The following is a 13,540-nucleotide window of genomic DNA, read 5'->3' as shown; positions in this document are numbered from 1 at the left end:
TCCTCCTCCTCCACTTCCTCCTCCACTGGGTCACTGAATACTTTTATTCTGCACATAGAAGCCACTAAGGACTTGGCCTGTGGTCTCGTTGGGCACTGCATCACAAGTACATGGCTCCACACATCAACACCAGGGTTGGGGGTGAGAGCAGGTCATTCTATCCCATTCACAAGATGATAAGGGTCTTCCAAAAGAGTGCTGGATGATCAGGTAGTTTCTGGTAAGACAGTTCTAATGAAGCAATGAGGACATCACTGAAAGGTGGAGGTGAGAGGGAAGTTAGGCAGCTGAGGTCCCTGCCTCCAAAACAAAACTGGTCTAGTACTTGGTGCTGCCCATTTTTAGGACAGGAGCAGAAGTCTACAGAGGTGACTGGTGCCTGTGAGCTCTGAGGCTTCCTGGCCACAGAGCTTACTTGACCCAAGGGTTTCTGAAGTTCTTCCAGCAAATTTAGCCTTGCTGCCTAGCTCTTCCTCAGTTCTGAGAAGCTGGTTATACTTGACCAAACGCTCAGATCAGCGGGGGATATCAGTCTTGATCTGCCCAATGCAGAGACCCATCACCAGGTGTGCAATGAAGGTATCTTCCACCTCCCCAGAATGATGGGAAACCATTACTCCCCACCAATTGGACTGGGCCAGCTTGCACACTTGGAGAGATTCAGTCACTGAGCCAATCTGGTTCACTTTGAGTAGGAGGCAGTTGCAGGCTTTCTCACTCACAGCCTTTTCAATATGTTTGGGATTGGTCACTGTGAGATCATCCCCTACCACCTGGATGCCTGCAGTAGCAGTGAAATTTTTCCAAGCTTCCCAATCATCTTGGTCAAAGGGATCTTCAATAGACACCCTGGATAGTCCTTGATGAAGCTCTTGTAGATGTCCCCAAGCTCAGAAGGGGAGATGTATCTGCTGGAATCATCAGGAGACTTGAAGTCCAAGTCATATTTCCCAGATCAGAAGAATTCTGAGGCAGCAACATCCATGACAATCCCAACCTTATCAGTATAGCCAGCCTTACCAACAGCATTCTTTAGCAGCTCCAGAGCTTCTTTATTCTCCAGGATGTTAGGAGCAAAGCCACCCTTATCCCCTACATTGGTATGTCCTGTCCATGTTTCTGCTTAATCACCCTCTTCAGGTTGTAGACCTCAGTTCCTTAAAGTTTGCTGCTCCAACAGGGAAGATCATGAATTCCTGCATTGCCAGCTTGGTTACCAGCATGGGAGCCACCATTGATCACGTTGAAGGCTAGAACAGGTAGGGTGACTTTATCATTGCCTGCAAGGTCAGCAATATAGCAGAACAGGGAGCTCAAGCCTTAGAAACAGTTAGACATTCCCAATATGGCATTTGCACCAAATTTAGATTTATTCTCAGTGCCATCCATCTCTGTCATCAATTTGTTGATCTTCTCCTGCTCCATAACATTCAATTTCTTGCTAATCAGGGTCACATCAATAGTTCTATTGATGTGCTCAATTGCTTTTGAGACACCTTTCCCCATGTAGTGGGTCTTATCATTGTCTCCATGTCTTCACGGATGCTGGTAGAAGCACCACTGGGCGCAGCTGCTCAGAAGAGACCTTTTTCAGTGTGGAGATCAACTCTAACAGTGAAGTTTCCATGAGAGTCAAAGATCTCTCTTTCTTGCAAATACACATGTTGAGTTTCTGTTTGGGGCTTCCTCCCATTGGGCTCAGAGAACATCCAAGGACCTCTCACTTTCTTCTTAATTGCTTACAATCCAGCTTTTGACCTTATCAGTTGAATAAAATTGCTCTTAATTATCGATGATCTCTCAATCACTAAAGCCAGTTCCCTTTTCTTAGTCCTCATTCTTTTTGACTTTTATACTGCGGATTACTCTCTCCTCCTTGATATGTTCTTTTCTCTATGTTTTTAGGAAACCCTTCTCTCTGGCTCTCCTCCTGTCTATCTGACTGCTTCTTCTCTATTTTCTTTGCTGGATCCCCAACCAGATCACACTTGCTAACCATAGGTATCCCTCAGAGTTCAGTCATGGGTCCTCTTCTCTTCTCCCTCTATACTACTTCATTTGGTGATCTTATCAGTTTCCATGGATTTAATTACCATCTCTATGCTAATGATTCTCAAGTCTGCCTTTCCTACCCAAACTTTCTGCTGTCTTCCAATCTTGCATGTCCAACTTCCTCTCAGACATCATAATCTGGATATCTAGTAGACAAATTTAACGTCCTAACTTAACTCATTATCTTTCCCCCTAAACCCTCCTGTCCTAATTTCCCCTATTACTACAGAGAGCAGCACCATCCTCACCGTTTCTCAGGCTTACAACATAGGAGTCATCTTGGACTCCTCCTTATCTCCCCCTACCCCTTACCATATCCAGTCTGTTACCAAGGCCTGTCAATTTAGAATTTACTTCTCTTGAATATGCCTCCTTCTCTCCTTTGAACTGCTACCACTCTGAGGCAGACTTGAATCACCTCATGCCTGGATTACAGCAATAGTCTGCTGGTGGGTCTACCTATCTCAAATCTCTCCCCACTCCAATCTACCTTCTGTTCCATTCTACCACCAAAGTGAGGGGTTTTTTTTGTATTTATTATTTATTTTTAACATTCTTTTCTTTTTTAAATTTTGAGTTCCAAAGTCTCTTTCTCTCTCTGTCCCTCTCTCACTACTGAGTTAGGTAAGCAATGTGATATCAATTATACATGTGAAATTATGCAAAACATATTTCCATATTAGCCCTATTTTTTTAAAAAAAACCAAGTGAAATAAAGTGAGAAAATTATGCTTCCATCTGCACTCAGAGTTCATCAGTTTTCTTTTTGGAGGTGGATAGCATTTTTTCATTATGAATACTTTGGAAATGTCTTGGATCATTGTATTGATCAGAGTAACCAAGTCTTTCACGGTTGATTATCATTACAATATTGCTGTTACTGTGCACAGTGATCTCCTGGTTCTTCTCACTTCATTTTGCATCGGTTCATATAGATCTTGCCATGTTTTTCTGAACTCCCCCCCAGTCATTTTTTATAGCACAGTAGTATTTCATCACAATTGTATGCTACAACTTTTTCAGTCATTCTCCAATTGATGGGCATCACTTCAATTTCCAATTCTTTGCCACCACAGAAAGGGCTGATATAAATATTTTTGTACACATAGGCCCTTTTCCTTTTTCTTTTCTCTCTTTGGGAGTACAAATCTAGTAGTAATATTGCTGGGTCAAAGGTCACAGTTTTATAGCCCTTTAGCCATAGTTCCAAATTTAAGTCCCATTTTAACTACAGTTCAGAGCTGTTTCCCAGAATGGTTGGTCCAATTCACACCTCCACCAACAGTTCATTAGTGTGCTCATTCTTCCCTCATCCCCTCCAGCATTTGTCATTTCTGATAAGTGTGAGGTGGTACCTCAGAGTTATTTTAATTTGCATTTCTCTAATCAACAGTGATTTGGAGCATTTTTTGGGAGCATTTTCTAATATGACTACAGATAGCTTTTATTTCTTCTTCTGAAAACTGCCAGTTATTATCCTTTGACCATTTATCATTCGGGGAATGACTTTTTTAAAAATTAATTTGACTCAGTTGTATATTCAACATATATTTCTGAGAAATGAGGTCTTTTTCAGAGACACTTGCTATAAAGATTTTTAATTTTACTTTATTGCTTATAGTACCTTTTAGTAAAATGTAGTTTCCCTGATTATCTCCTTTAATTTAGGTCTGTTTTTGCTTCTGCTTTGTCTGAGATCATGATTGCTACGCCTGCCTTTTTTATTTCAACTGAAGCGTATTAGATTCTGCTCCATCCCTTTATTTTAACTCTGTATATGTCTTTATGTTTTAAGTGTGTCTCTTATAAACAATGTATTGTTGGATTCTGGTACCTCTTAGTAGTATTAAAGAAAGGGATGAGTGGTAGAGGAAAATTGTGAAAAGAAATGAGAGTGATACAAGAAAATTATGAAAAGAGAATTAACAACTTGATAATAAAAATGCTGAAGAAAATAACATCTTAAAAAATAGAATTGGCCTAATGGTAAAAGAGGGGGAAAATCACTTAAAGGAAATAATTCCTTTAAAAGCTGAATTAGAATGAGTGATAAGATTCTCCCTAGGGCTTCTTTTCTAGACAGACCCTGGTGATTTTCTGCTGCGCTTTCCTTTAAATGTCAGTAGTTCAAGTCTCTGTTCTGTCTTACTGGGCTTGTTGAAGCAACTTTCCTAGCCTGATGGGAATCTGTTGTTTATAGTGATCTTGACTTTGCTACCCTGTGCTCCTGTCTCTTTGGAGGCCCATATGGCCCCATTGAAGGAGTCTGGGGCCAGAAATCACTTCCTTGAGTTCCAAAATTTCATGCCTGTTCCTAAAAGACTTTTTCTTCTGTACCAAGGATTTTAAACTTTTTTCATGTCCTGGACTCAGGCAATCTGGTGAACCCCACAGGCTCTCAGAATAATGTTTTTTAAATACAATGGGTTACAAAGGAAACCAATGATATTGAAGTCCAGTTATTAAAATAATTTTTTAAAAAACAAGCTCACTGACACCAGGCTAAGAACTTACTTTAGACTAAGTTGTTTCTTCTGGCTCAAAACTCATGCCAAAAATGTACCTTCCACAAAATTCCTATTTCTAGAACTCTCAGGAACCTAGTTTTGTTAGATTTGAGATAACAGACATACCCTGAAGCTAACAGATAATAGCTACTTTTCCTTAGGTCTTTTTCTTGCCTGGTCTGTCTCTCTATATAGCTTTCATGACCTTTGCTACAATGTCCATGACAGATGATATCCACTCTGTATTTGAGAGACACTTCCAGTGATGGGCAACTTTGCTTCTAGCTTATTCCTGTCACAGATGGTGCTTGCTCTTGGTTTTAGATAGATACTACTTATCATTTTAAGAAAATCTCCATTTATTCTTATGCTTTCTAGCATTGTTGTTGTTGTTGTTATTGTTGTTGTTTTAAATAGTAATGGGTGTTATATTTTGTCAAAAACATTTTCTGTATCTATTGATGATGTTTTGTTGTTTTTGTAATTAATATGGTTAATTACGTTTATGTTTTTCCTAATATTGAACCAGCCCTACATTCCTGGTACAAATCCAGCCTGATCATAGTATGCGATCTTTGCAGTATACCATTGTAATATCCTTGCTAATATCTGATATTTTGTTTAAAATTTTTACAACAACATTCATTAGAGAACTTGGTTTATGGTTTTCTTTCTCTTTTGACTCTTCCTGGTTTAGGTAGCAAGACTATATTTGTTTCATGGAAGGAATTTGTTGGATTCCTTCTTTATTTATTTTTTCAAACAGTTTATGTGGTATTGGAATTGATTTTTTTTTTCTAAGTTTAGCAGAACTTGCTTGTAAATCTATCTAGCCCTAGAGGTTTTTTCTTTGGGAGTTCATCCATAGCTTATTCAATTTCTTTTTCTTACTCTATTTCTGTTTGTTAATCCAGGCAATTTATATTTTTGTAAATATCCTTCCATTCATTTAGATTGTTAGTTTTATTGGCAGTTGGGAGAAATTGTTCCTAATAATTGCTTTTACTTCTTCATTGGTTGTGAATTCACCTTTTTCATTCTCAATACTGGGAATTTGGTTTTCTTTATAAAAATCAAATTAGCTAGTAGCTTTTATTTGATTTTTTTAAAAACAGCTCCTAGCTTTATTAACACAATGAATTTTTTGCTTTCTTTTTGCTAATCTCTCCTTTGATTTTCAGATTTTTATTTTTGTGTTTAGCTAGGAGTGAGGGTAATGTTTTTTTTTAGATTTTGAATTTTAAATTTTCTCCCCTCTCTCCCCTCCCCCAAGATGGCATGCAGTCTATTATAGGTTCTATATATACATTCATATTAAACATATTTTCACATTAGTCATGTTTTTTATAGATTTATTTTGATTTATGAACAATCACTTCCATAAGCTTTTGAGTTTTAAATTTTTCTTTCCCTCCCTCTCCACCTCTTCTTTGACCCACTCATTCCTTTTCTTTCTTTCTTTCTTTCTTTCTTTCTTTCTTTCTTTCTTTCTTTCTTTCTTTCTTTCTTTCTTTCTTTCTTTCTTTCTTTCTTTCTTTCTTTCTTTCTTTCTTTCTTTCTTTCTTTCTTTCTGGCAATTGGGGTTAAGTGACTTGCCCAGGTTACACAGCTAGTAAATGTCAAGTGTCTGAGACCAGATTAGAACTCAGATCCTCCTGACTTCAGGGCTGGTGCTCTATTCACCCACTCATTCCTTAAGATTAAATTATTTAGGGGGCAGCTAAGTGGCATAGTGGATAGAGCATGGGCCCTGGAGTCAGGAGGACCTGAGTTCAAATCTGGCCTCAAACACATAACACTCACTAGCTATGTGACCCTGGACAAGTCACTTAACCCCAGTTGCCCTCACCAAAAAAAAAAAAAGATTAAATTATTTAGTTTCCAGTTAACTTTAAACCTATACTTCAAAGACCTTTTATTAAATGAATTTTTATTGCATTGTAGTTGGAAAAGACGCATTAATATTTCTGCTTTTCTCCATTTGTATGTGAAGTTTTTATGCCATTATATTATACATGGTCAGTTTTTACGAAGGTGTCATGCACAGCTGAGAAATAGGTATACACCTTTCTATTCCCATACAAGATATATCTAAATTTTCTAAAATTCTATTTATTTCCTTAAATTTGTTAGATTTGTCTAGGTCTGAGGGAGGTAAATTCAGGTCCCTCACTATTATAACTTCCTCTAACTCATTTAATTTTTCCTTTAAGAATTTAGATGCCATTCCGTTTGGTATATATGTTTGTTGTTGTTGTTCAGTTGTTTAAGTTATGTTCGACTCTCAGTGACCCCATTTTGGCATTTTCTTGGTAAAGATACTGGATTGATTTGTGATTTCATTCTCCAGCTCATTTTGCAAATGAGGAACTGAGGCAAAATGGGTTAGTTGACTTGTCCCCGGGGTCACACAGCTGGTAAGTGTCTGAGACCAGGTTTGAACTCATGAAGATGAATCTTCCTGATTCCAAGCCCAGTGCTCTATCTACTGCACCACCTAGATGCCTGCATCTATATTTATATTGATATTAATTCATTGTATATGGCACCTTTTAAAAAAATACACAGTTTCCCTGCTTATCTCTTTTGATTAGGTCTGGTTTTGCTTTTGCTTTGTCTGAGATCATGGTTGCTACATATGTCTTTTTTACTTTATTTTTAAAATAAGTTTTTATTGATATTTTATGTTTCTCACATCACCATAGTATCTTTGGTATCTCTATCCCTCCCAGAAAGCCATCCCATATGACAAATAGTATATTTTGAAGGAGGAAAAACAGAAAAGTCAGCATACTGATTGATATATTGAAAAAGTATGAAAGCATGTGCAGTGTTTAACGCCTGTGGACCTCTCACCTCCATAAAGGATTAGGTTGGGAGTGTCTTCTCATATCTCTTCATTTCAGTCCCACTTGATCTTTATACTTTTGTTCTATTTACTTTTGACTTTTTGGTGTGTAATTCTTTCCATTTACATTTTTTGTAATTGTTTTCTTGGCTCTGCTTACTTTACTGTATATTAGTTCCTATAGATGTTTCCATGCATCTATATATTCATCACACGTCATTTCATACAGTATAATAGTAATCGATGATGTTTATGCACCACAGTTTGTTTAGCCATTCCCCAATTGATGGACATCTACTTTGTTTCCAATTTTTAGTTATCACAAAAAGTACTGCTGTAAATATTTTGGAGTACATGGGGGCTTTTTTTGCTTGGGTTATAAGCTCAGTCTTGTTAAAAGAGTACAGACATTTTAGTACTTTGTTTACGAGATTCTAAATTGCTTTCCAAAATGGTTGCACCATTTCACATCTCTACCAATGATGCATTAGTATGCCTGTCTTTCCATAACCATTCCAACATTGATTGTCATCATAATAGTTCTTTATTATCAATTCTTTTTTGTTGTTGTTTGCAGATTTTTAAAAGCCTACTTCTTATTTTGTTGGGGGTTTTTTGTTGTTGTTGTTTTGTTTTAGGTTGGGCAGTGGGGTAAAGTGACTTGCCCAGGGTCACACAGCTAGTAAGTGTTATGTGTCTGAGGCCGAATTTGAACTCAGGTCCTCCTGAATCCAGGGCCGGTGCTCTATCCACTGTGCCACCTAGTTGCCCCTAAAGCCTGCTTCTTGACTTTGGACTTTCGGTTAATGTTGGGCTCTCTGCACTTCTGGGGGAGGATGTGGTCCAAGGGTCTATCTTTTTATGTCCTTCCACTGCTTTCACAGATCAGGTTGGTGACCCGTGGGTTTTCATTGCTCCCAGATGGGTGTGATCTGGGGAGAGATTTGTTCATGGCCATCCCAGTCTGAGCTCTGCAAGTTTACAACCCAAATTTGATTCAGTTAGCTTGTGCCTGGTTGAATTTCAGTAGACTATTTTAGACTCAGTCAATGTTAGCCTGCTGAGAGGCTCGGCAGATTCAGTGTGAATGAACTGCTAATTCCCCTTTGATATAAAACTGCTGCTCTGATTATTCCATTCCAAACTTAGATGCTGGACTAGAGGACAGAACCGAGTCCCTGCTGCTCCCAGGCTCGGAGACACACAGCTATATTTCTTGAACTTGTTCCTTGCTCAGTACACAACTAGGTAGGACCCAGGCTCCCTCAAGACTGCCCCTCTGTGTCCTGGATCTGCTAACCAGAACTGGGCAAGTAGGCAATATTGCTACCAGATGTATTCCTGTACCCTGCTCTAGTTCGGGGATCTTGTGGAGTCTCTTTCTGCTCCAGTTATTCCCATCCTGGTCTCCTTTTTCCCCCTGGGAACTGGAATGCTCCCTTTGCTTTCTGTCTTTCTAAGATGCCCTGAGTTGGCCAGATGACTCACTGTGACTTTCCTTTGGCTTTCCCAATCAGACTTGGTCTGGTGCATTTTTGGGGTTGTTATGGAGGAGCTTTGCTGGATGAAATAGGTAAAAATGCTTCCTCTTATTCCACTGTTTTGATCCTGCCTCCTGGGAATTATTCTCTTCAGTTTTGACCCTCATGCCTTTGGGCTGAATAATTGGAGAATGGGTGTGAACAAACCCTTCTATCCCGCAATATCTAGTTGGCCCAAGACCAGGCCATGGTTCCAGTTTCATCCAGCTACACTCTCAGGCCAAGTAGCCATCTGCCATGCTGACTGGTATGTATGTATCCCATCCCCTTTCACCTATTGCTTCTGGAAAAGGAATCAACTCACCATTCCTTCAGCTCCCCAGACCAAAACCATCTTCACTGTTCACCTCTCTCCTATATGTGTTGCCTTTTTCCTGCCCTCTATGTAGGCTCTTTGAGGGCTGTGGATATTTTACTTACTTCTCTAGCATCTTGCTATTGCCTGGTACCCACTAAATGCTTGATAAATACTGGTTTATTCATATATGTAATCAGAGCAGCTAGGATATAGTAGTGGATAGAATACTGGGCTTGAAGCCAAGAAGAAAGACGTGAGTTCAAATTTTGCTTCAACCATTAGCTATGTAACTCAGAACAAGCCCCTTAACCTCTCTCAGCCTCAGTTTCCTCATCTGCAAAACAGGCATTATAATAGCCTCTACCCAACAGGGTTGGTGTGAAGATCAAATCAGATGACATACATCAAGTGCTTTGCAAACCTTGAAGTATTATTTAAGTCAGGAGTGGGGAACCTGCAGCCTCGAGTCCACGTGTGGCCTCCTCTGTCCTTGGGGGCGGCCTTTTGACTGAGTCCAAGTTTTACAGAGCAAATTCTTTCATTAAGGGGATTTGTTCTGTGAAGTTTGGATCCAACCAAAGGGCCACACTTGAGGTCCTAGAAGGCCACATGCGGCCTCGAGGTCACAGGTTCCCCACCCGATCTAAATGTTATCTACTACTTACTACATTCATTTTATTCATTCATCTCTTTCTCATCTCAGACCTTCAAGGATTTGATGATAGAAATCCAACCTTTCCTAATTTCTTCTCAGTTTCATTAAACACTGCCTCATATGACCCTTCACCACTCCAGTTACCCACCCTTGGACTTCAGCTGCTTGTCCATAGCCTTTGCATGCATGGCACACAGAACTGAAGATTGAATTCTCTAGGTGCAGTCTAACCCACATAAAATACATTGGGACAATACCCTACTTAGATCCACAGTTTTTCTAACATCTGTACCAGGCTCAGCTGCTGGCTCTTACTGAAATCAATGAAAACTCCGGTCTTTTCCTTCAAATTTTTATTAAGACTCCCTCGATTATATCCAAAGTCAAGTACTTAGTGAAGGAGCAGGGCCTTTTCGTAGAATCTGAGTTGGGAGGGACTTTCTGCTCTATCCAGTGCTCTATCCACTGTGCCACCTAGCTGCCCCCCCTCCCTTTTTTTTTTTTTTGGTGAGGCAGTTGGGGTTAAGTGACTTGCCCAGGGTCACACAGCTAGTGTCAAATGTCTGAGGCCAAATTTGAACTCAGATCCTTCTGACTCTAGGGCCAGTGCTCTATCTACTGCACCACCTAGTTGCTCCTGGGTGGGACTTTTAGGACCACGTGGTACAAATTCTATAGCTGAACTAGAATTTCCTCTACAACCTGTCCCAGAAGTGGCGGCCTATGAAGACTGCTGGTATAGAGCAGTCTACCAGCTCCCAAGGTGGCCCATTCTGCTTGTGGCCCTGTCCCAACATAAGGAAAGGTTTTCTTACCTCATTTCTAAATCCAACTTTGTATCATTCACCTATTATTGCTAGTTCTGTCCTCAGGGCTCAAGAAGATCAAGTCCAATCTTTCTTCTTCAGGATGACCCTTCAGATATTCGAACCGAGGTCTTCTAACACAGTCTTTTCACTTGCTTTCCTGTTTCATAGTTTTAGAAGGTCCGTATCTAAATTGGAATTACCGAGATGGGTTTTTCTATAGACCCTGAGATGTATGGTTGTAGCGGCAGCTCCGCCTCAGGTGCTTTAAGGTTCAGAAATATTCCCCAGGTTATATACTTTCCATCATATTCTTGATTTTTCTTTCAATGTTCTGATTGCTCCTGAGTTTTGCAAAACCATTTCTAACTGTACTGTGTAATGCATTGTTTTTAGTCAAAATATTCAATTTAATCTGTTCTAATTAATAGAATTTCAGCTGCAAGAAACTCAGCAGCCGCCTCATTCATATTGTACTTAAAGTCAGCAAGCATTTGAATAAGAATCCCCTCTATACTATGCCCAAAAGGTGGTTATTTAACCTTTGTTTGAAGACAGTCAGTAAGGGGAGCCCACTACTTCCTTAAGCATCCCATTCCATTTTTGGATAGCTCTAATTTTAGAGAAGTTTTTTCTTCTATCAAGTCATCTGTTTAAAATAGAGCTCATGATTTTTCTCACAAAACTCCTTTTCTGATTTCTTCTTTTCTTATAGTGGGCACCATCATCCTTTTAGGGACCTAAGTATGCAGTCACAGGGTTATTTTCAACTAATCACCTTCCCTCACTTCACACAGATACTAAAACAGTGGGAAAAAAATCAGTTGACAGATAATCATCTTTTCTACTTCCACGATAACCATACCCTTCTCCCTATGTACATAGCCACCAACATAATTCAGCCCTCATCACCTTAACTATTGCAAGACTCCTAATAGGTCTCCCCAAGACTCCAGTCTCTTCCCTTTCCAATGTTTCTTCCACTCAAAGTGATTTTCTTAAAACAAAGCTCTGACCATATCACTCCTCTACTTAATAAAATTCCAATGACTCCCTATTAGCTCTAGGATCAAATATAATTACCTTTGGTTGGCATTTAAAGCCCTTCACAATATGGTCCCAACCTAACTTTCCAGCCATATTATACATGAATCCCTTACCTATACTCTGGTAGAGCCAAACTAACCATTTTATTGTTGTCACCCATGTCCCTCCATCTCATCCCTGTGCCTCTGTGCTAGCATCCAACATGGGCTAGAAGGTATTTCATTTGCTTGCCACCGCTTAGCATCCCCCATTTCCTTCTAATACTTGAAGCACAGTGTTCTACATGAAACCTTTCCTGATGCTCCCCCAGTGCCTCTCAGATGACCTTATCTTCACTTTATGGACACCACTATGTGCATACTTTGTCTCTCTTAATAGGATGTAAAGTCCTTGAGAGGATGGTTTCATTTGTCTTTCTGTGCCCTGCACCTAGCCTATGGCCTGGCATGTATTAAGTGCCTTCTAAGAGCTTGCTGATGAATGGATCAATTTGCCCCTTTGCAATTTCTACCCATTGTTCAGAGTTCTTCTTTTGGGAAAAACAACTGTCATGTTCTCCTAAATGTTGTCTTTTCTAGGTTAAAAGTTTTGTTCCTTCAAACGACTGGCATGGTTTTAACCATCATGGTCACCCTCATTTCGATACTCTTTAGCCTATCAATATCCTTCCTATAATGTTGGCAGGCAGAATACAGGATTACTATTTCTTTGCCTCTCTAAATGTAGCCCAAAATCACCTTAGCTTTTGGGGCTGCTATTTTACATTATTGACTCCTATTGAACTTGTAATCTACTAAACAAATTCCCCAGATCTTTTTCAGACTAATGTTGAACCAGGCCTATGCCATCATACACATGTGAAGTTAGTTTTTTGAGCCTGTCAGTATTTCTTTGAATCCTGAGTCTGTCATCCAGCGTTAGTTAACATTTCTAACTTTGTGTCAATGTGCAAATCTGATAAGGATGTAGTTTACCTTTATCTAGATCATTTACGGAAAGGTTCTTAGCACAGCACCACATTTCTGAGACACTTCCTCGGACACCTTCCGAGATGACATCTAATCATTAAGGACTACTTTTGGAGTTTGGCCCTTTACCAGTTATGAATCTATCTATTTGAACTATCATTTTAGCCAGTCTCCATCTTTTCCACAGGCACAGCACGAGGTACTTGCACATAGTAGTGTGTCCTCAGTGTTGAATTGAATGCCCTCTCTTCCCCCTCCCCACTTTGTTTAAAGTTCTTTTGATTGTATGAGATTTCAGGAAAATTCATTCTTACTTGTTTGTGTTTGGTTTACTTCACTCCCTGATAAGAAGCCTACCATAGCTGTATATATTTTAAGCTGGAATCCAGAAAGGCAAGTCCCATTTTAGAACACCACTTTCATAATCAAGTATTCACTTTCCAAATCTGGCTCTTTTGAATTCCTTGCTTTTAATAGCAGTGATGAAAACAATTCCTAATCATTAACAATATTTACTATGTTCTTTATGTCACTAACTCTTTTATGTATAAATGCAGTTATTTTCTGCATTTTGAAGTTGATCTTTTCTTCTTGACCCTTTGTCTTCTAATTTTTAATCTCTTCAATTAAATTATAGTGAAGATTAACCATGGGACAGCTTTAATTCATTTACTCAAAAAAATATCTATTTCAGGATCTGCTAGCATCACGTGGAAGGAAACAAATATATTTAAGCCCCTTCTGGTTGAAGCAGTCCTTACATTAATTTTACACAGGGGAAAAACATCCTCTTGTCACTTGTTTCAGTCCTTTCATAC

General features: G+C 39.3%; 1 pseudogene; it reads right to left on the bottom strand.

Moving 5' to 3' along the window:
- Nucleotides 1-411: 411 nt before the first annotated feature.
- Nucleotides 412-1,398, bottom strand: LOC110214364 (alpha-enolase pseudogene; annotated as a pseudogene).
- Between the last annotated feature and the right edge of the window lie 12,142 nt (nt 1,399-13,540).

Source organism: Phascolarctos cinereus, unplaced genomic scaffold, assembly GCF_003287225.1.
Source record: "Phascolarctos cinereus isolate Bilbo 61053 unplaced genomic scaffold, phaCin_HiC Scaffold_4;HRSCAF=312, whole genome shotgun sequence".
Classification (NCBI taxonomy): Eukaryota; Metazoa; Chordata; class Mammalia; order Diprotodontia; family Phascolarctidae; genus Phascolarctos; species Phascolarctos cinereus.
Note: the sequence above shows the minus strand (reverse complement) of the source record. Positions and strands in the feature narration are given on the sequence as shown.